At 39.3% G+C, this 20432-nt stretch overlaps 1 protein-coding gene across 1 annotated transcript in view; it reads left to right on the forward strand.

Moving 5' to 3' along the window:
* The window catches only part of LOC107731448 (zinc finger and BTB domain-containing protein 16-A-like), a 66580-nt gene that overhangs the window by 26814 nt on the left and 19334 nt on the right, over positions 1 to 20432 (forward strand). The gene's annotated exons all lie outside the window — the stretch shown is intronic.

The following is a 20432-nucleotide window of genomic DNA, read 5'->3' on the forward strand; positions in this document are numbered from 1 at the left end:
ACAAAGATAAGTAGCACACTTAGCAGATATTTCTGTATTGCGCAAGTGGGAAGCTCTGTTTTGGGGATTACGTCTCTTTATATCAGGCAACCCCGGTTGTGTTCCTCTGCGGCCAGATTAAACCTTGTTGTAGCCTATATATTATGCTCTATTCATTATTTTTTGAAACCTTGCACTTTTCTACTCCGTTTTAAAAGTTGTTCTTGTATTCAAATTAAGCGCGGTCCACTGCTGCACACGTGCCACAATATCGATACTGGGACAGCTGTATCGGTACTCGTATCGTCAAATCTCTGTGACGATACATCGTCGTATCGATGTATCGAACACAGCACTACTGCACACATCAAACACACTCAAATGTCTTGCATTCAGTACATGCAGTATGTCACTGTATGTACAAGTTTGGATTTGAGGGCCCTCATGCGTTTACGTTTAATAAGAGAAATTATTACTCTACCTACTGTATCTTCTATTCTTTCAGGAAAAACATGCACAAGCTTTATTTTTCTGTTATCTAAATTTCTTTTTTTTTCCTCACATTTTTCACATTTTAGAAAAATCTAATTTTTTATGTTTTGTCATATGCCTTTGCAGAATTTCAAAATTAAGCTTTCTTAAATCATGTTTCATATTTATTTTGTGTTTTTATATATATATATATATATATATATATATATATACAGGTGCATCTCAATAAATTAGAATGTTGTGGAGGTCCAAAGTCCTCTTTTCAGATGAGAGCAAGTTTTGTATTTCATTTGGAAACCAAGGTCTTAGAGTCTGGAGGAAGGGTGGAGAAGCTCATAGCCCACGTTGCTTGAAGTCCAGTGTTAAGTTTCCACAGTCTGTGATGATTTGGGGTGCAATGTCATCTGCTGGTGTTGGTCCATTGTGTTTTTTTGAAAACCAACGTCACTGCACCCGTTTACCAAGACATTTTGGAGCACTTCATGCTTCCTTCTGCTGACCAGCTTTTTGAAGATGCTGATTTCATTTTCCAGCAGGATTTGGCACCTGCTCACACTGCCAAAAGCACCAAAAGTTGGTTAAATTACCATGGTGTTGGTGTGCTTGACTGGCCAGCAAACTCACCAGACCTGAACCCCATAGAGAATCTATGGGGTATTGTCAAGTGGAAAATGAGAAACAAGAGACCAAAATATGCAGATGAGCTGAAGGCCACTGTCAAAGAAACCTGGGCTTCCATACCACCTCAGCAGTGCCACAAACTGATCACCTCCATGCCATGCCGAGTTGAGGCAGTAATTAAAGCAAAAGGAGGCCCTACCAAGTATTGAGTACATGTACAGTAAATGAACATACTTTCCAGAAGGCCAACTATTCACTAAAAATGTTTTTTTTATTGGTTTTATTTTATTGGTTTTTGTTAAATGTGAGCCAAAATCATCACAATTAAAAGAACCAAAGACTTAAACTACTTCAGTCTGTGTGCACTGAATTTATTTAATACACGAGTTTCACAATTTGAGTTGAATTACTGAAATAAATGAACTTTTCCACGACATTCTAATTTATTGAGATGCACCTGTATATATATAATACATTAAAAAATTAATAACTTTAAGAACTGTTATATTGCTTTTATGTAATTATTTTATGCAAATGTATTATTAAATTATTCATTATTTACTGTATTTACAGTATGAGTTCAAGTCCCCAAACTTGTATCCATGCAATATAAAATATCTTTTCGATTTATTTATATTTACAAAACAAGCAACGTAATACAGAATGCAAATCAAATCATATCCGTTTGCATTCTATGAAGAGGAGTTCACTCTGTGTGTTTATTCACAAAGTGTGGTAAACAGTCAGCCACCTTGGTTATTTATAAACGAATAAAGCTTGGGCCACGATCATGTGTTTGAAGAGTTGCGTCCAACAACTTTGGAACACATGGTGACAGGCAAATGTTTACTGGAAGAGGTGAAAGGCAAGCCACTCTAGCAGGTATGGGGTAAAGCTGGCAACCAACTCCAACAATTCCGCACATACATACCTGCTTGTCATTCTAGGCAGTTAAATTATTGGTTGTGAGAAACAGGGCAGTTGTGGCCAGCCTTGGTTGGATCTGTTTGTTTATTAGGTGCCCTCAAAACAATGTTGTGGCGTGGAAGGAAGACCTCTCCAGTTTCCGCCTCTGCTTACGAACTTGGTGGTAACCCGAGTGGGGTATGTGCTCATGTGCACCTGACCCTGATATGATGACCTCTGCTGGGTTGCTGGACACAAGAGCTGTGCTGCTGCAAGTGGCCCTCAGTACACTGCCATGCTATGACTCCTCACTTTCCAGACAATCCTCGCTATCTGCCCTCGGGAGAATGTTCTAACACAAACGTGTCTAGCACTCCACAGCATAGCAGTCTGGCTCACTTAGATCAATTTGGGTATAGAAAGCACCCTTAATGCATTACATTTCTGATCATGTTACCATTTTGTTGTGCTGAAAAGATTCATCACACCCATGTGGCCTTGAACCACCTTCAGGAACTAGGTACTCGAGATTGACATCCTTAAAATGTACAGTCAATAGTTCAGCGTATTGAATTAGGTCTTTCATATGTAAGTGGACACACTTGAATGGAGCTTTTATGGCTGCAAAAATGGCTTGAGTGAGTGTTCAGAACTTTAATCGTTGTGATGCAGACAGTCATTTTAAACCAGCATCAAATGCGATTGGGTGAATATGTTTAAAAATGTGTGAAGGCTTCAAACAGTCTGTCTGTAGTTCATTGTGGCTTCAATATTACTTCTGCAAATACTGTTTCCTGACCTAGGGCCGTCAATATAAGGAAAAAAATAAATCAGTTATTTCTCATTTTCATTTTTCAAGTGCTATAAAATGTAACAATATTTATAGTAATTATGTTTTATAGTACTTGAAATAAATGAAAATTAGAAATAACATAGTTCTACAAATTATATAAATAACTAGTATTTTATAGTACTTTTTATATTTATAATAATTTTTTATATTTTATAGTACTTAAAATAAATGACTATTTGCAATAACAGTTCTACATCTTTTTATATTTTATTTTAAGTAAACATTTTTTTCAAGTTTATTTTTACATATATATATATATATATATATATATATACACGCACACATACATACACATATATATACACACACATACACACAATGTTTTGATTCGTTTTTATTTCTTATTTTATATATATAAAATATATGAATCAGTTCAAAACACTGATTTAATGATTCATTCTTTAAATCTGTGTTTTGAAGCATTGTTGATATCTTTCTCTCTCTCTCTCTCTCTCTCTCTCTCTCTCTCTCTTCATATTTTTATCAAAAGTATGTTTTGATTCAAATCTTAATTGTCGATGCACATTCTTCATCTTTACTGTTGACTAAATAAAAACATTCTTTATTGACCATTTTCATTAGTAATTTAACTGACAAGATTAACCCTAACTAGCTTTTGGCTACAGAATAATTGCTATTAAAACGCTATTTTATTGCGCTAGTGATTGCAAGTCTTTAGGAAACTAAATTAGCAAATAAACACAATGAAATTATTGATATTCACAGTTTGCCAATTCATTGTAAATATATCATGAATATTTCATATATCCAGCCCAGCTCTCTCCCAGTCAGAGCTGGTTGGGTGCACTTTGTGTTATTTGACAGACATGCGTAAAAGGCTTGCCGTGCCCTCGCTGACCGGGCCTCCCGAGAGCCTTGACCAATATGGGGCCCATTGTAAATAGGGGTTAAACAGGGCTAACGATCAAAGAAAGGCATACCAGTGGAAAAGCCTGGCTAAATATAGATTTGGAGTCTGGAGTAAAAAAAATGGGCAGTGAAACTTGTCTTCCTGCCAGGGACCTGAACAGCAGTGAGGCCAGCCTCCCCTGTGGCTACCAGGCTTATATTTTAAATGTGCTATAACGCATGGCTAGTTTGATACGCTGGCTTTTTTTTCCACAGTCCCTCAATATGCTCACCCATATGCTTCATTTTCACAGCCTAGATAGACTTGAAGTGGGTTATTGGGGGTTTTTATGTCTGCGGCTTCATGATTTTTTTTTTCTTGAACACTAGCCATGACACGCAGACGTCCACATTTTGCTACACACCGAGGGTGGTTTTTGAATCATTCTTCGAGATGGTGTAAAGGCCACAACAGGAAATGCTTACATTTCACCTTGTTATCTCCCACTGTTAGTCAGATCAGAGTGACAAACCCTGCATCCAAAACCTCGATTCGAAGCCAAGTCTGATTTTGCTCTGCTTACGTTATGCTACCACTGTTACTTAACAGGCCAAAAACCACATCTCTGCCCCCACACCAGCCCTAGTGGATGTGTAACTCGCAGTTGCACCCTCTTTATAAATAGTTAACAGCTGTTGGCATGGTGGTGGTGTTTACGATGGACAAAGTTTTCTTGTCGTTGTAAACATCCAGGTCTCGGTTTTCAAGTTGGCAGCTCGACTGGCAAAAGGCTGAAGTGCAGGGAGCAGCGGTCATTTTCTGTAATGCTATCAGGAGGACTGCCGATGAAGTAGCCCTGCATGCATGAATGACAAACAAAAGCCATTCATGGAAAATCAGATGCCGCAATGATTGAATAACACGGCAGAAACAAAACGGCAAAAAAATTAGGCATGACTGATAGGATATTGAATTTGTTTCATTTTCTCTATTAAAGAGAGAAACAGCATTTAGTTTTTTCACACCTGAATACAGTGTGGTTGTCAGATTATTTTCTGCTTCTCTCTAAAGCAGCAGAGATGCTACACACACAGTATGAGTAGTAAGTGTGTTAATGTACAGTATACAGTGTTGGGGAGTAACTAGTTACATGTAACGGAATTACGTAATTTAATTACAAAATAAATGTAACTGTAATCTGTTACAGTTACTAAGAAAAGTGTGCAATTAAATTAAAGTTGCTTATGAAAATGTTAACGATTACAAAGGGGGTTACATCTGAATATTTATACACGCATACAGATATGATTGATTTCTTTCCCAAATTGCATTGACTGCTCTAAAATATGAGACACCAATGTTTCAGGAGTTTAGGATACAGAACAGTACACATGCTTATTTGATAACTGTTTTATTTCCAATTTGGATTCATGTATATGCTTTATTTTTTTAAGATTATCTGGTTTTTTTCTAAGGCATTGTTAAAACCCAGTGTTTAACCTCAGAATGATCTCAAAGTATAAAGGTGCTAAAGTCTGATTTTTTGGTGGCTGTGCTTTAAATTATTATAATCTTCAAAAATAATTTTGAAAGTCTGACAGTAATCAGTGTTAAAACCTACTACAAGGTTAACCCTGTTAATTAAATTATATAATTTACATTTGCCATTTCCAACAGTAGTCTTAATATGTAAATTGCATGCACATTTGAACGCTTTATAAGTTGCGAAATGAAAATGAAAATGTATAACACAAATTGATTTGATATGTGTAACATGTTCAAGCAGAAATGGTAGCAAAATTATCATTTAAATGCTATTTGTCCTAAATGCATTTAGACTAACAGTTAGAACACTTAGGATTGCATTTTCATCATGACGCCGTGGGATATTTGTAGCAAAATTCAATTTGAAAATGCATTCCGAGCTGACCACGCCCACCCTCCGTCAATCATTGCTTCAAGGCAGGGATTGGCGGAAGCGTGTTACGTTTGGATCGTTTGAAACATGGCGGCTCGAAATCTGATAAGATCGTTGAATTCACTGGCAGATGAAGTGGAGCGTGAACAGAGAAATATATGAAGCGTATTCCATGCTAAAATCAAACGTTCGAACGATCGACTGATTGAACGTCAAACCGAACGTCTATCTGAGCGTCTTGAGCTTTGAGCGTCTTACACTGCGGGTGACCCACGTGACGCCAAACTTTGCACGTATGAGTAATGGAAAATGTAAATTTAAATACAGAAATACAATGCCATTTTGAATATTGCGTTGCCATTTTGAATATTGCATTGCCATTTTGCATATTGCATTTTAAATTGAATTTCGCTACCTATATGCTTCCATATTTCCAGCTGAAACTGAATATTGAATAGAGGGCGTGGTTTTATTTTTGCGCCCCTCCTCTCTGTCTCTCTCTTATAGCAAACTAACGGTTGGAGGGGCGTGGTTAAGGATATTCGGCCCAAGCCGTCAAACTGACGTCATCAGAAAAGGAATGCCATTCCAGAGCGGAAGTAAATGCTCAGATTTTGATTAAAGATTTCCAAGACAAGCTATTTTTTTCAGCCGATTAATTTGCACAGATTAATTGTTCACATCAAGACTAGCTATGTGCGCTAGTAAAGTAAATAAAGTCAATTTTGATTTCATGCGGACTTTAAAGGTAATATATTCTTTGCAAAATTGAGCAAAACCACATAATATTGTGTTTAAAATATAACGCAATATTATGGAATAAAATCGCTGTCAAAAATAATCGTACGTAATTCAAAGCATTTGTGTGTCATTTTAATTTACTCGTGCGTAATTTAAAAGTATTGTATGTAATTCTGTTTTTTGTCAGAGTTGGATTCCAAAATCTACGGCCACGACAGTTTACAGATACGAGATTTTGTGTGTTTGTTAGAGTACAACTCCAAAATGTACGACTATGACAGTTTACAGACACAACGCTTGTTTTCACAACAGCTCTGTTACACGCACGACATGCGAATTGCGACACGAAGTGCGGTGTGCGAAAGGACTGTCAAAAATACGTCTCTGACAAAAAACAGAATTACATACAATACTTTTAAATTACGCACGAGTAAATTAAAATGACACACAAATGCTTTGAATTACGTACGATTATTTTTGACAGCGATTTTACTCCATACAATATCAACTTCTTATTTACTGACCTGTTGTATAAAATCACATTTGCACTCGTGGTATTTGGACATAAACAGCACTCGTGTGATATCGTATGATAGAAATATGAGCCAAAAACTCATACAGGGCATTTTTTGCACCAATATCTTGAATTTTAGGGCATAATTGCATTTATGGAGTTGTTGCCCTGCTTCATCATATTTGTCAACAGTCAACTGTATGAAATGCAAGATGATGTACAGGTCTGGGGTGGGGCCAGTGCGTTAGAGGTGCAATAGGTGATTGTCTTCAGAAACATTTTTTGTTATGCTGGTTGAAAGTCTCTTCACATCCCGATAGCAATCGTTAGAAGTGAGCTACGTGCATGAGCTGTGTTCCGATCGATATGATCCCTACACAGTGTTCATTGCTCCCTACTCCCTGAGCAGGGGGTTACTTCACTTCGGAACATGTGCTGGAATTGGGAACCGCTGATGTAGCCTATTGTAGTAATGTTGTCTCTGGTATTCTGGTCTTTGAGCGTATATGCATTCAGGGTTTGGACGGCGATTGCAGGGAGGGTGGGACGTTTGCTTTCAGTGCTATCAGGCTAAAGTTAGCATTTTCCAAGATCTCCTACTGCACCTTTAACTGTGTTAAAATATTTTAATTGCATAATTTTTTCATAACTAATTAAGTTAACGCCTTAAACTGACAGCCCTAATTTTATTTTTATTTTTTTGGGAAATTACTGTTTTTATTCAGCAACTTTTATTTGCACCAAATTGATCAAATCTGACAGTATAAAGACATTCAAAATGTTACAATCAAAGAATCCTGAAAATTGTGGATTTCAACATGAATGTTTCAAATTCACAGGAATAAATTACATTTTATTATAGAAAATAGTTAAGCAGTTATTATAAAAAATATTTTACAATATTTCTGTTCTTGCTGTATTTTTGATCAAATAAATGAGACTTGCTGAGACTTTTCAATGTATGTTTGTGTCTGTAGATTCAAGTGTTAAAGTACTAAAGTATCTAAAATCTAATTAAAATTCTAGTTAAAAGAGCTTTTGTTAACTTGTTTGAGTTTTAGATGGTTCGGCACGATTCCTGCCTCATTCCAGACTAACACCACCACTTCAATGGGTCCCTTTGTAGGCTTGTCTCATTTCTGTTGATGTCAGAGAAATCAGCTGCTGTGATATGTTGATTGGAAGAATGAGGGGCCCTTGTGTACAGTCTGTAGTATTTCAGACTGATAAATCGGGTTTGTTTCACCTAATTATTTACATGTTCTATTTATTCAGCATTTAATAGTCCTCTGTGCAGCAAAGAACATAAATAAGGTAATCTGAAAGCATCAAAATAGCTTGTTTTAATAGCTTGATTACCTGGACTTTACAGTGTGGCTCTTCGAATGACTGTTGATGGCATTCCTTGGCGAGGTGTTTGCCGCCTGTGACGTCAGGGGCTTTTAGACAGTTGGAGAGGTTGGTTAAGGCGCAGAAATGGTCAGTCGTGTTTGGTGCCAGGACTCTGAGAGAAAAACAACATCATGTGCTGTTGTTGACGCACAGCCCCAGTGTTACTGGTGTCTCAGTTCTGACCTACTTTAAAGGGCAGCCCAATTTGAAGAGACTTCAGCTCCACGATCACTTATCTCAAGGGACTGCAATGAAAAATTCACTCATGAATCCTGCTGAAGGGTCTTTTGTGTGTGTTTGTGCATTTTAAATAAGGGGTATTGACTTTTACAGAGTGCGAAACAGCATGTCTCATCTCAATCTGAAGCACTGATATGATGTCTAGCCGAGAGATGCGCTTTACCACACACAGCGGTGCTTTATTTGCTGTGACGGCTCGAATGGAAGATTTGAGGCTAGGGGGGGAAGTTCCAGCGTTTCTACTGAAGCTACGAACCTCAGAATTGTGTTTTGACAAAACTATTATGAGGAAACTGACCATGAAGCTCCTGGGTCTCCGCAATCAGATCTCTATCGATGAATCAGTTAGACTTCCAGGACTCTCCCGATCAGCGATACGCCTCGAAACATCACAGCCATTATTGGTTTACCGCTTACAGATATGGTTATAGACGAGGTCGGTGGCATAGTTGTCACAAAGCCTTCTTTAAACCGGCCGAGCAGCTGACTGCATGTAAATCCAGATATAATAGCAGCGGCTCCCCCCTTCCCTCTTGATTTCCTCTCGTCCTTTTTAAGTCTTGTGTTACAGGGAAAATATGCAAACCATTTTGGAGAGAGAACAGCGGATTTGCTCGGTGGGAACACGGCGTGACTCCAGTGAACCAGGCCACAGAGTAAACACTTTCTTCTCTGAAGCCAGAAATAGTTTTGACAGAGTGAGAGAAAGGAATAGAGCAACACGGCTGTGTTTTGGCACAGCGAGAAAGAGAAGAGAGCGCTTTTTTTGGGTTCTCTCCCCACCCCCCCACCCCCCACATTACTTACTCTCCCACATCTGAAAATATCCCCGAATAATGTGCCCAAAGGCTTCCACTTCTCAACCCCTCCACGAGCTTGTTACTCTCACAAATGGGGTCGGTGCCACCGGTAAACACAGGTCATGTCATACCCCTCTATTAACTCAATCACACCGCTACTAGTAGAACGGCTGTTAGGCATTTAGCTAATTGTGACGTAATTAACCTGTCAGTGTGCATTAAAGTTGCACAAGCCAATTCGTATGAATGTGGGCTGGTTTGGGCATCCTGTTCAATTTACACAAAGGCAATTTTGTTTGCTATAGTGCTTCAGAAGGTGACCAGAAACATGCCCATGAGGGAACATGTGCACTGGTAGCCAGAAGTTTGGAATAATTCATTATTAATCATTAATTTTGAAAGTCAAGGCTGCATTTATTTGAACAAAAATGCATTAAGAATTGTAACATTATTACTATTTAAAATAACTGTTTTCTGTTTGAAGTATATTTTAAAATTTAATATATTACATATATATTCTTTTATTTTACAAACTTTTGTTTGACTGCCAGTGTGTGGCATATATATATATATATATATATATATATATATAAACAATATAATATTTAAAAAATATAGAAATACAAATTTATAAATTTATAATATTTTTATATTTGTAACTATATATTTATAATTTCTAAATTTCTTTTAAATGGCACCATTTAATTTTTCTGTTTTTTTTTTTTTTTTACGCATAAAAAATGGTCCCGGCGTAGTTGCACGATGTTCCTGAAAGTCACCTTCAGGACAGGACACTTACAAGAAATACTCCCAGGGGCATTGCTTTAATCCAAATGTGTTTTCCAGTGCATTTATTTTTTTTTTGTTTTTTTTTGTTTTTTTGTACAGGACAATGAGCTCTTAGCCTGAATTATGGCAGTGTTTGTAGGTAAAGGCTGATGGGGTTGGATCGCTCTGAGACAGCATGGCATCAGAAATGGTGTCCATGTGCCGGTCAGCTGCAGCTGATTAAATGACTATTAGCTATGCCAGACTCTATCCCCATATCTCATTCTACATCCATTACTGAGCAAGCTGTCCCACACTCAAGCGGAGGACCCATCTGTCCGAGCCCCGCTGACCGCCTGCACCCAGCTTGGTTACTGTAGGCCTTCATTATCCTCATTGCAGGTTGGCTGTAAGCTTGCTATTATTGCTGCATTGATGTACGAACTAACTTAATTTACCACAATTTTTAGTGACAGCATGAGAGTGATAGATACATCTAATATTCATCTTTTTTTTTTTCATTAGAACAAAAAAAACACTAATTTGTAACTTAAATCACTTCGTAAGTACGATTTCCTAAAGTAGCAGCTTGAGCATATGATATCCTCGTAACTGTTTTCCCATTCCTGTGTCATAAAAACTGTCATTCCACATACAGCTCTGCCCGTTCTGTTTTGAGCTTGCAGGGTGAATAACAGGTGACACGGAGCAGACTTTAAACCCGAAATCATTTGACCCCCATGTCAATTTAGCTTTTCAAGCTCTATTCAGAGGGCTGTAAGATTTAAACGAAAAGACTGAAAATGATTATCTGAATGTGTTATGTGGGATTTTGCCGGTCCAGCAGAGGCAGCGGCTTAGACCCTGTTTGACGCTTAAATCCTTTGAAGTGGTGTGTGTGTGTGTGTGTCAAGCTTTTTATTTTGATTTTTTTTCCTCTCCTTTCCCCAAATACAGAGGGCACAAGTGCTTGGACTCTGTATCAGTGACCAAATTAAATCAAGCGCAGACCGACCTGGCCTCTGTTTTTTTCACAACTAATTTTTTCCCTAGATAGGATCTAAATGAGTTTTCCAGTGGGTGAGATGCTCAGTTGGCTGATAGATACCATGTGCAGACGTGCGGCCAACACCCAAAAGTAATCATCTGTTGGCAAGAATGTTTAGCCATTAGGCGAAGTATAAATTCCCACAATGAGCTCCACTTTTATCAACTAAGTCGATGTAAGCGGTCCGCTTGGGAACTCAGGCCGGTGGCCCTTCGAAGAAGACCCACCGCAGCTGACGGGCTGCACCGAGGGTCACCATCCCAGCCTAGTAGGTACAGTGGGGGGGAATGGGGTTTTGTGGCATCTCTGCGTGATGGCCGCAGCGTGCATTGTTTCACGGCAGAGATTTGACAGCAAATAGTGATGTCTAAATCCGCCTGGCACGGCGTTAGGGAAGGGAATCTCGATGAGAGAGAGGCTTTGTGAGGAGAGACAGCAGCACATGTCCAAAAGAAAATAAAAGTTTTGTGGGGAGATTACGGACTCCTGTAGGCCCGGCGATTCACGTGCTGTAAAGAAGCCAGCAGGAATCTCCCGATCTTGTCCGCCAAACTCGCCCGAGATGGGACGCCCCTGCATGCTACAATAAGACTCATCCTGTGTTGAACAAGCGATATCCGCCTCGGTTCTGAATGCGTTGTATCTCAGCGCTAATAACCATAGGTAATTAAATGCTGAGGGGGAGTTAAGATATGAAAAGGAGAACTGAAGTACAAGACAATCTTCTGCTATGATAAAACTCAGAAACCGTACACACACAGACCCTTTGTGATTGAGTTTCCCACCTTGAAGTATCCCTGTAATGGATTAGCCCCCGTCCCACGAGTGGCTTGAATAGACAAGGATTCACTGGAGACGCAACAGAGCTACTCCACAATGGGCCAGTCTTCTTTTGTTCCTTCAGCTTTTCGAGTAAATCCAACCCCCCCAAACCCTGTAATTAGATTTGAGCTGTTTGCAGACATCCCAAAAGTGATCTGTACAAAGCATAAAAAAAGTCTACCCTTTAATTTACAGTGCAAATACTTTTCCATTAGCGATGGGGGATTTGGTGCTGTTTGTTCCCCTGAAAGGAGAAGGGGGAGTGAAGGGAGGTGGAAGACACTCTTCTGTTACTTAATTGTGAACTCTGAGATTAGTGTGAACACTTCCAACCTTTCACCCCAAACAAAGGAGCGATCAGGTCTTGTTGTCTAGTGGCACGGTCTTCACACTGGCCAATTTAACCAGTGAGCTGGTTCTCACTACCTGTGCCTGTGCAATTGATGGAGCAGCGAGTGAATGATTCCATAACAGCTTTTGCTCTTCGTCTTCATTTCTGGGCCAGATATAAATGCCTCCATATATGAATGCCTTCATATACCTGCCTAGAGTAAAGACCTTCATATATCTGCAGTTATAAAAGGTGAATATTCACATTTTTATGTGAGTTTTCCATAGGTTTAAAGCTCCATTCCTGTATGGTATTTATTTTATTTTACATTCACATAACAGTGATATGCAAATGCTCAACAGTAAGGCTTTTTATGATGCCAGTAATTTTTTTTTTAACCCTGCGAACATTTTCACTGGCTCCACGACACTTTTTATTTATTTTTTAGCAATGTATGTTTACATATTTTATTTTGTGCATTATATAATACTTAATATTTTTCAAATTTTAAATTCATTAAATAATTTTCTTTACAATTTTACAAAAAGACAAGCAGATTTATACATTTATGATGTAATATACATCTATATTTAATCTAAGACTCTTAAGCTGTGTTTCTCTATATATCTCATCTCTTTCAACTATAGTATACATCTATAATTGATAAACATACTTTTGATTAAAAAAAAACTGTAATATTATATGATGCAATTTTTTTTTCCATTGATTTTTAGTTTTTATCCATGTTAGTCAAAAATAACTATATTATTAATGGTGTTTGTTAATGCACAAGTAACTGCAATGATGCTAGGTGGTTGCTTGGTCAGACAAGCCGACCCGATCCTAGATATGGCTTTTTTTTGTCTTCTTTAAAAGCATTTTCTATCTGTTTGCTTAGCAACTTTATTTATTTATTTGCATGTTAAATTATCGTCCAGGTGAAAATCATTAGTATAATTGCTTATAAACTAATAGCATATATATGCATGATCAAGCACCTATGCACCTAGGTTTAATAGAGGTTTAGGAGTTGAAATCCCTAACCCAAGTATGAGCAGTAGTAATAGTGTTGCTTGCCTTAGCACTGATTATATGTAAGCTCTTCACCTTCAATTTCTCTCATTCCCCTATGCCTGCCTGTTTCCAAACAGAGTTGAGTTGTGAACTCAGGTGGGAGCCATTATGCCATGGAGGCTTGCCCTTATCAGTTAATAGCAGGTTTCCAGAGACTAGGATTGTTTTGATAGATGACACCTGGTCACTCGCTCACAAGTCACACAAAGCAGAAGAAATGAAATGCTAGATAAGATACCACTGAAAATACTCAACCATTGATTGCTCAGTCATAAAGGTTGGGTGTGCGGCGGTCCGAGTTAATCTTTCCTCCTGTTCTTAAGACACGGGACCCAGAGTAGCATCGGGTTCAGATGCAGCCTTGAGCACCTCAGTTCGGTGCCTTTGTGTCGAAAATGAATGGATTTGTCCTTTATTCTCATCTGCGGGTAGAAGAATTATCTTCATTCATTTTTTTAGGCATCCTGCTGATATAATAAGATGTTTGGATGTGTCTGTTTACTTGGGTTTTTTACACATACACACACACACAAAGAGAAGAATAAAGGAATGCCGTTAGGGTCTTTCATCCCCCCCTCACACTGTAGAATTGGGTGTCTGTTTACAGTCCAGCTCAGAGGGCTGCCTGTGCGGCCCAGTGCTGACCACAGCCCCAGAATGTGATTGATTATGTGGGGTTTATGCCATTGAGAACCTTTCAACGGCTCCAGGGGTCACAGGGTCATCTCATCCGCAAATCTGCTTCCTTTTGTACAGTGAGACACACAAAACCTTTTTCTCCCTTCTTTACCCTGGGAAAACGGGGGATGGGAATGCCATTTAAACGGCTCTTTTCTTTTACCCAGTTTCTTTCCCCATATGGCTTTCATTAAATGTCTGAAAATCTTTCTTTAAAGCACTTTGACCGAAAATTTAAGAAATTTTGGCTCTGTAAGAGGAGTAGTGATGTTAAAAGCATTTTAATAGATACCTTCAGATAAGTGTGCTTATATTCACAGAGCTGGCAGCAACAGGAAGCTAGATTAGAAAATTATGCTCTAATATGTAAATGATCTAACTATGCAATCTAATTTTTTGAATGTATTTTGAGCTTGTTTAACTAATTCCCCATCAACGTCAGATTTACGAATCCTTCTATCAAATTTTTGCAATCAATCTCTATTATCCTAAATCTAGGTTGCTTTACACCCAGCTATAAAGCTTTAAATGAAAAATACAGTGGGAAAGCTGCCGCTAGGCACCCTGCCGCTTTGATATGTGGTCGACAGAACAGTGTAATTCAGAAAATGTGCCAGTCCTTGGCCTTTAGGCTCAGGTCTTTATGGTCATACGCCCTGGATTACACTTTAACCCCAGGGAGGGTCTCTAGGCGAGGTGAAAGGCCAGTGGCCTCGTTTGGAGGGAAAAAAGAAAGTCCTCTCTCTCCTCAGGAATGCAGTATCTTCTCACCCAATAAGCTCAGTTAGGGATTTCACCACTGATAAACATTCACCTGAGACCCTCAGGAGTCGCACCCTGGGCGCAAGGTCTTGTTTGCGATGTCTCTGTCGTAACAGATTGTGACGCACATTCCTCATACAGACGCCGTTTCTAAACGTTCTCGCAGGAGGTGGCGTTTCTTCTGAGATTTTTATGTTTGTGTGTGATGTATATGTGCCATTATGTCTCTCTGAGAGCACTAGGGATTCAGACTAACTCTTCAGAAGAATGTGTGGCATACAGGCCGGTCTGGTTTTAGAAACAAGAGTCTTATCCTGTGTTTGCTGTAATTTGCAGGGCTCAAGGTCTATGAGATATACGGCCCTGAGAGAGGCCAGAGACTCCCAAAGCGCGCGTCTGATTTGTGGCAGGCGGAGGAAGGCACTAGACTACAAACATCGAGAGTTAAAACAAAATAATAATCGTCTAGCTGATGTGTATTTATTTAATCTACTCTGCGGTTTTGGTTTATATAAAGGATGTCCTGTTCTTATTAAACCAATTTTGGCTTTAATATTACACTCAGTTTCCGTAATTTTTTTTAAAGGAAGCCTTGTTCCAGGATCTGAACAAATGTAAAGGGTCAATCAATGTGAAATGAGTGAGAAACTCGCCGTTTAACGAGCGGATTTCATGTGTAGAATAACACATGCTCCTATGTTATCCATAAGGTCAGAGGTCATTTGAGGTCTGTCTTAGTCTTAACTTGAAGCTTGTGTGGCCGTTGCCAATGAGGGCAGGTAGAGCTCCCCCTGCTGGACGTCTCAGATGTAGTGCACTTGACTGCATACTCAAGCTCCTCTTAACCTGTTATTTTCTTCTTCATCATTCTTTATTCTTTAATATATTAAGACCAGCAAAAAATTACAACTGTATTTCAAGCATGTCAGTATAAGTGCACTTCGACTACATATAGAAGTCGTTCAGATAACTTTGTAACGCCACCATGCCAATACTAATTTCTGTCTGTTGGTTATGAAATGCACCCTTCGATATTTTTCCCCACGTGGCTCCAAACAAAGCAGACATAATTGAAACCAAGTCACCAACCTTGAAATATGACAGATAAAGGTGCGCACTAGATGTGTTGTGCGGAGACATCGTTTTGATTTGATTTTGTCACTCTCGCTGCGTTTCTCTATATCTCTCATCTCTCTCTCTCCTCGCTCGCTGATTCATTCTCAGGTCGGTCGCGGCACATGGATGCAGCGCATTGTGAATTCACAGAATGACATTTGTGACCACGGGCTCTTTGAAAATATAGCTGTTCTAGTACCTGACGGCCCGTTAATATGATTCCAAAGCATATTCCCTTCACATATAGGAAGTCGAATGTAAAAGAAAATATAGAGCTAGACTTCTGTGTGATTGAAAAGGAGAGACTGTATATAAATATGTTTTCTTGTTTAGAAGCAAGTGAAATGCCAGGAAGCTTGCAGCAGCGGAGGGATGCTGGTTTGCTTGTATGTGGTTGGAATAATAAGATATCACCTTAAGATCTTATTTGATGGCTCTCTGCAGTTCTGTCCCATGACAAATGCTTTGATGATAATCAGGCAGCAGGACTGGAGGTCAGCCAGGATCTCATTGGGAGTGACCCGTGTTTGGTGAATCTATCTGTCAGAGTAGTTCCTCACATCTGTGAAAGATGTTGTTTGTGTGTTTTGCGAATGTGTTTGGGCATGCAGAGCCTTCTTTCCTTTTTAAAAGCTCATTACTGGGGAGATAGTGAATTAACAGGTGTTAACACACAGGATAAATGACAGGCTGATGAAAGCATCTCCTCCAGTATCAAATGTAAATTAATTAGATTCTATCTAAATTAAACACGCCATGAAATCATCATGGGGCGACGGGGCCTTTTTGAACATTTGGTGGGCTTGAGTTTTACGAACTGATAATGTTTTCTTTTTCTTCCGTTTTTTGCTGTTTGAAGCACACTAAGCCCCTGATTCTTTTCCCATGGACCCTTTAAGCATCTCCAGTTGTCTAATGCATCCTCTAATGTGCTCTCACAATGAAAACATCTCTTAGTTTATTGCTGTTTTTTTAAACCCTCCGTTTTCACCAAGGATTTTTACCTGGGAGTGTATAGCGTACGACTGCCACGCTCGGTGGCTGCAAAGCCAAATCAATTGGCTTTCTAATGGAATTAAAAAGGGGGTTGAAGTGATCGAGGCAGACCTCTATATTAGTTGCTTCAAAAGCATTTCCCCCCAGGCCCCTCGTTTTTTCTTTCCTCCCCAAGCACCGATGCCGCTTGATCGACACTTAGCTGATCTATAAATAAAGTATTTTCTTTCTTCACAAAGACTTTGCGGTTTACTGTTTGTCCTCAAGGTCAGGGTCAGGCTGTTCTGAAAAGACATGTTCCAGTGACCATTAGGAAAATAACCTGGTCCTAATTGAGACGGGCAGCTTCTGTCAGCTGCTTGAGGAAAGCAACTCTGAATTTCTCTGATTTCCCTTGCTGTCTTTTTTTTTCTTCCTCGTTCTCATTTGCACCAACTTGCTAAAAGAACAACAAATCTACGTTGGGAATAAAGGCTTTAGCACCTGCTTCTATTAAACACTCAGTAAATTTTTTGCAAACAGATAAAAACTATGGTACAGTAGTCAAGTTCTTCCAATAACTGAAATGCTTATGCTCTCAGCAAGCACCTCGTGACCTTGATATGCTTGTTTTCCCCAGCGATCTTGAGACGTTTAGTCACAGCGTCATTTTACATTTCATTGCGTTGTTTTGTTTACGGTGCAGAGAGTTGGAGAAGACACTGTAGCACTATAGCGCCACTGGCCTCCAATTTATGGAGCATGTTGATTGCCTTCCATTTTCTCATTTGAGTCTCCCTATGACAGAGAGAGCCTTCACGGTTGCTCGGCTGAGCATTCATTCTTAATGCTGAATTTAAAACATGCAATCCCGTAAAGGAGCCCAACAAAGCAAACTTGTGCGCGCCATCGGGAAGGTGATTTTGCCGGGCAACAGGCTTGTTCGACGGCCCTCATTTCCTCTAAGAGCTACACAAAAGCCTACATTAAGCTGGAAAGAGGCATGCCAGTCCTATTATTCTTAATACCTTTATCTATATATGTTATTTGACCATGCTTCTCCAGAAGCATTTAAATATGATTAACACTGGCGCTTCTTCATTTGTTTTCCCTCCTCTTTATATTCACAAGCGGATCATGGCCCACCGGCCCCCCCGTAATGTCTTTGTAGCCGCGCGGCTTTAGAGTTCCATTCTCATTCCTGTCGTCTCAGAAAACAAAACAAACTCCTGTTCCTGTCAGTTGGGTCAGAGATAGGGGCAGTGGTGGGGTGGGGTGGTAACAGTGAAGGGCGGTGGGGGTGCAGCAGCTCAAAGCCTTTTGTCCAGTGGGAAAGACCGTGTCAGCAGCCAGTGAGAAAAGGGGCTCCGGTCATTTGGCCACAGTAAAAGACCAAAAGTGTAAAGATTAGGGACCTAAGGGGTCGAGGTAAAAGCCTATGGAAAGAGGCATGCCAGTCCTATTATTCTTAATACCTTTATCTATATATGTTATTTGACCATGCTTCTCCAGAAGCATTTAAATATGATTAACACTGGCGCTTCTTCATTTGTTTTCCCTCCTCTTTATATTCACAAGCGGATCATGGCCCACCGGCCCCCCCGTAATGTCTTTGTAGCCGCGCGGCTTTAGAGTTCCATTCTCATTCCTGTCGTCTCAGAAAACAAAACAAACTCCTGTTCCTGTCAGTTGGGTCAGAGATAGGGGCAGTGGTGGGGTGGGGTGGTAACAGTGAAGGGCGGTGGGGGTGCAGCAGCTCAAAGCCTTTTGTCCAGTGGGAAAGACCGTGTCAGCAGCCAGTGAGAAAAGGGGCTCCGGTCATTTGGCCACAGTAAAAGACCAAAAGTGTAAAGATTAGGGACCTAAGGGGTCGAGGTAAAAGCCTATGACTAATGTGGCTGGTCATTCACAGCTCTTGCCACATTGTTTGTCCACTGTCCAGATGGTCACTGGGAATAAATCACAACGAGAGAGGGAGCTCGGTGGATTGATGGGCTTGACTTCCTGTCAGATTATCGTGTAGTGAAGAAAGTCACTTGCCTTTTATTTTTCTCACTTTCTGATTTTTAGATCAGCATTTCAGATAAAAAGCAACTTTTTTTTTGTCTCATCCACTAAAGCAGTTGCTACAGTAGACTGCTGTATGTGTATATATATATATGTATTTATTTGTAGTATAGCTCAGTAAGCTTTTTAAAGTCAGTAAGCTTTTTAAAGGGGTCATATGATGCCCATTTTCCACAAGTTGATATGATTCTTTAGGGTCTTAATGAAAAGTCTGTAACATAGTTTGATTAAAATTTCACAATGGTAGTGTAAAAACACCTTTTTTTTTACCCTGTCAAAAACAGCTCTTTTCAGATCAAGCCGTTTTTGTAGCATTTCCCTTTAAATGTTAATGAGCTCTGCTGACCCCGCCCCTCTCTTCCGAGCTGCTCTCAGAGAGACTGTTTACTTTAGCCGCATTCATCGTGAAACTTGCTAATTAGCACATTATTAGGAAAGGCGATTTGCAAAGATTCATTACAAAACATTATACTCACTTCTTCTGTAGATGAGGCTGGATCATGAATGATTCGCGTGAACATAGACGCATTTAGGCAGATCGGGGGAGCAATCCCTTTCCGAAACAAACGAAATCCACTGCGAGTTCAGCGCCTCAGATGTCAGGAGTAAATGACGACTGCTATGTTCATTATTACATCCAACAACAGAACACCTCAATCGCTTGTTAGGAGTCATTCTTGTCGACACCTGCTCCGGCGGTGAAACTATGGCGGACTGATGACAGCTCACTCAGGGCGGGTCTGAGGTAAGACACCAGTCCAGTCTGTGCTGAAATGCTACTGTCAATCAAACAATCGTGGGAGGGGCCTGTCTGTGTGACGTCACACAGACAGGCATCTGAGATCTGCTCGATTTGAGAAAGGGGAAAACATTTAACGAGATAAAAAAAAAACACCGGGTGGATTTTTATCATTATAGGGTGGTTGTGTACAGACACTGCCAACACACATTTCAGTTCAAACAACTTGTAAAAGTGCATTTTAAAGTCTACCCCTTTAAAGTCTCATGCTTACCAATGCTGCATTTAATCAAAAATACAATAAAAACAGTAATATTGTGAAATATTTACAATTTAAAATATCTGTTTTAATATATTTTAAAATATAATTTATTTCTTTGATGGCAAAGCTACTTTTTCAGCAGCCATTACTCCAGTTCAGTCACATGATTCTTCAGAAATCATACTGATATGCTGGTTTAATGCTCAAAAACATTTCTTATTATAATTCATTTTGAAAACTGTTGTACTGCTTAATAATTTTGCAAGTTTGGGATCAGTATGCTTTTTAAAGTCCCATGCTCACCAATGCTGCATTTATTTAGTCAAAAATGCAATAAAAACTAATATTGTGAAATTTTATTTACAATTTAAAATATCCGTTTTCTGTTTTAATATACTTTAAAATGAAAATTATTTCTCTGATGGCAAAGCTACATTTTCAGCAGCCATTACTCCAGTTCAGTCACATGATCCTTCAGATAAAT

This window comes from Sinocyclocheilus rhinocerous, unplaced genomic scaffold (genome assembly GCF_001515625.1).
Source record: "Sinocyclocheilus rhinocerous isolate Xijiao unplaced genomic scaffold, SAMN03320098_v1.1 scaffold2988, whole genome shotgun sequence".
Lineage (NCBI taxonomy): Eukaryota > Metazoa > Chordata > Actinopteri > Cypriniformes > Cyprinidae > Sinocyclocheilus > Sinocyclocheilus rhinocerous.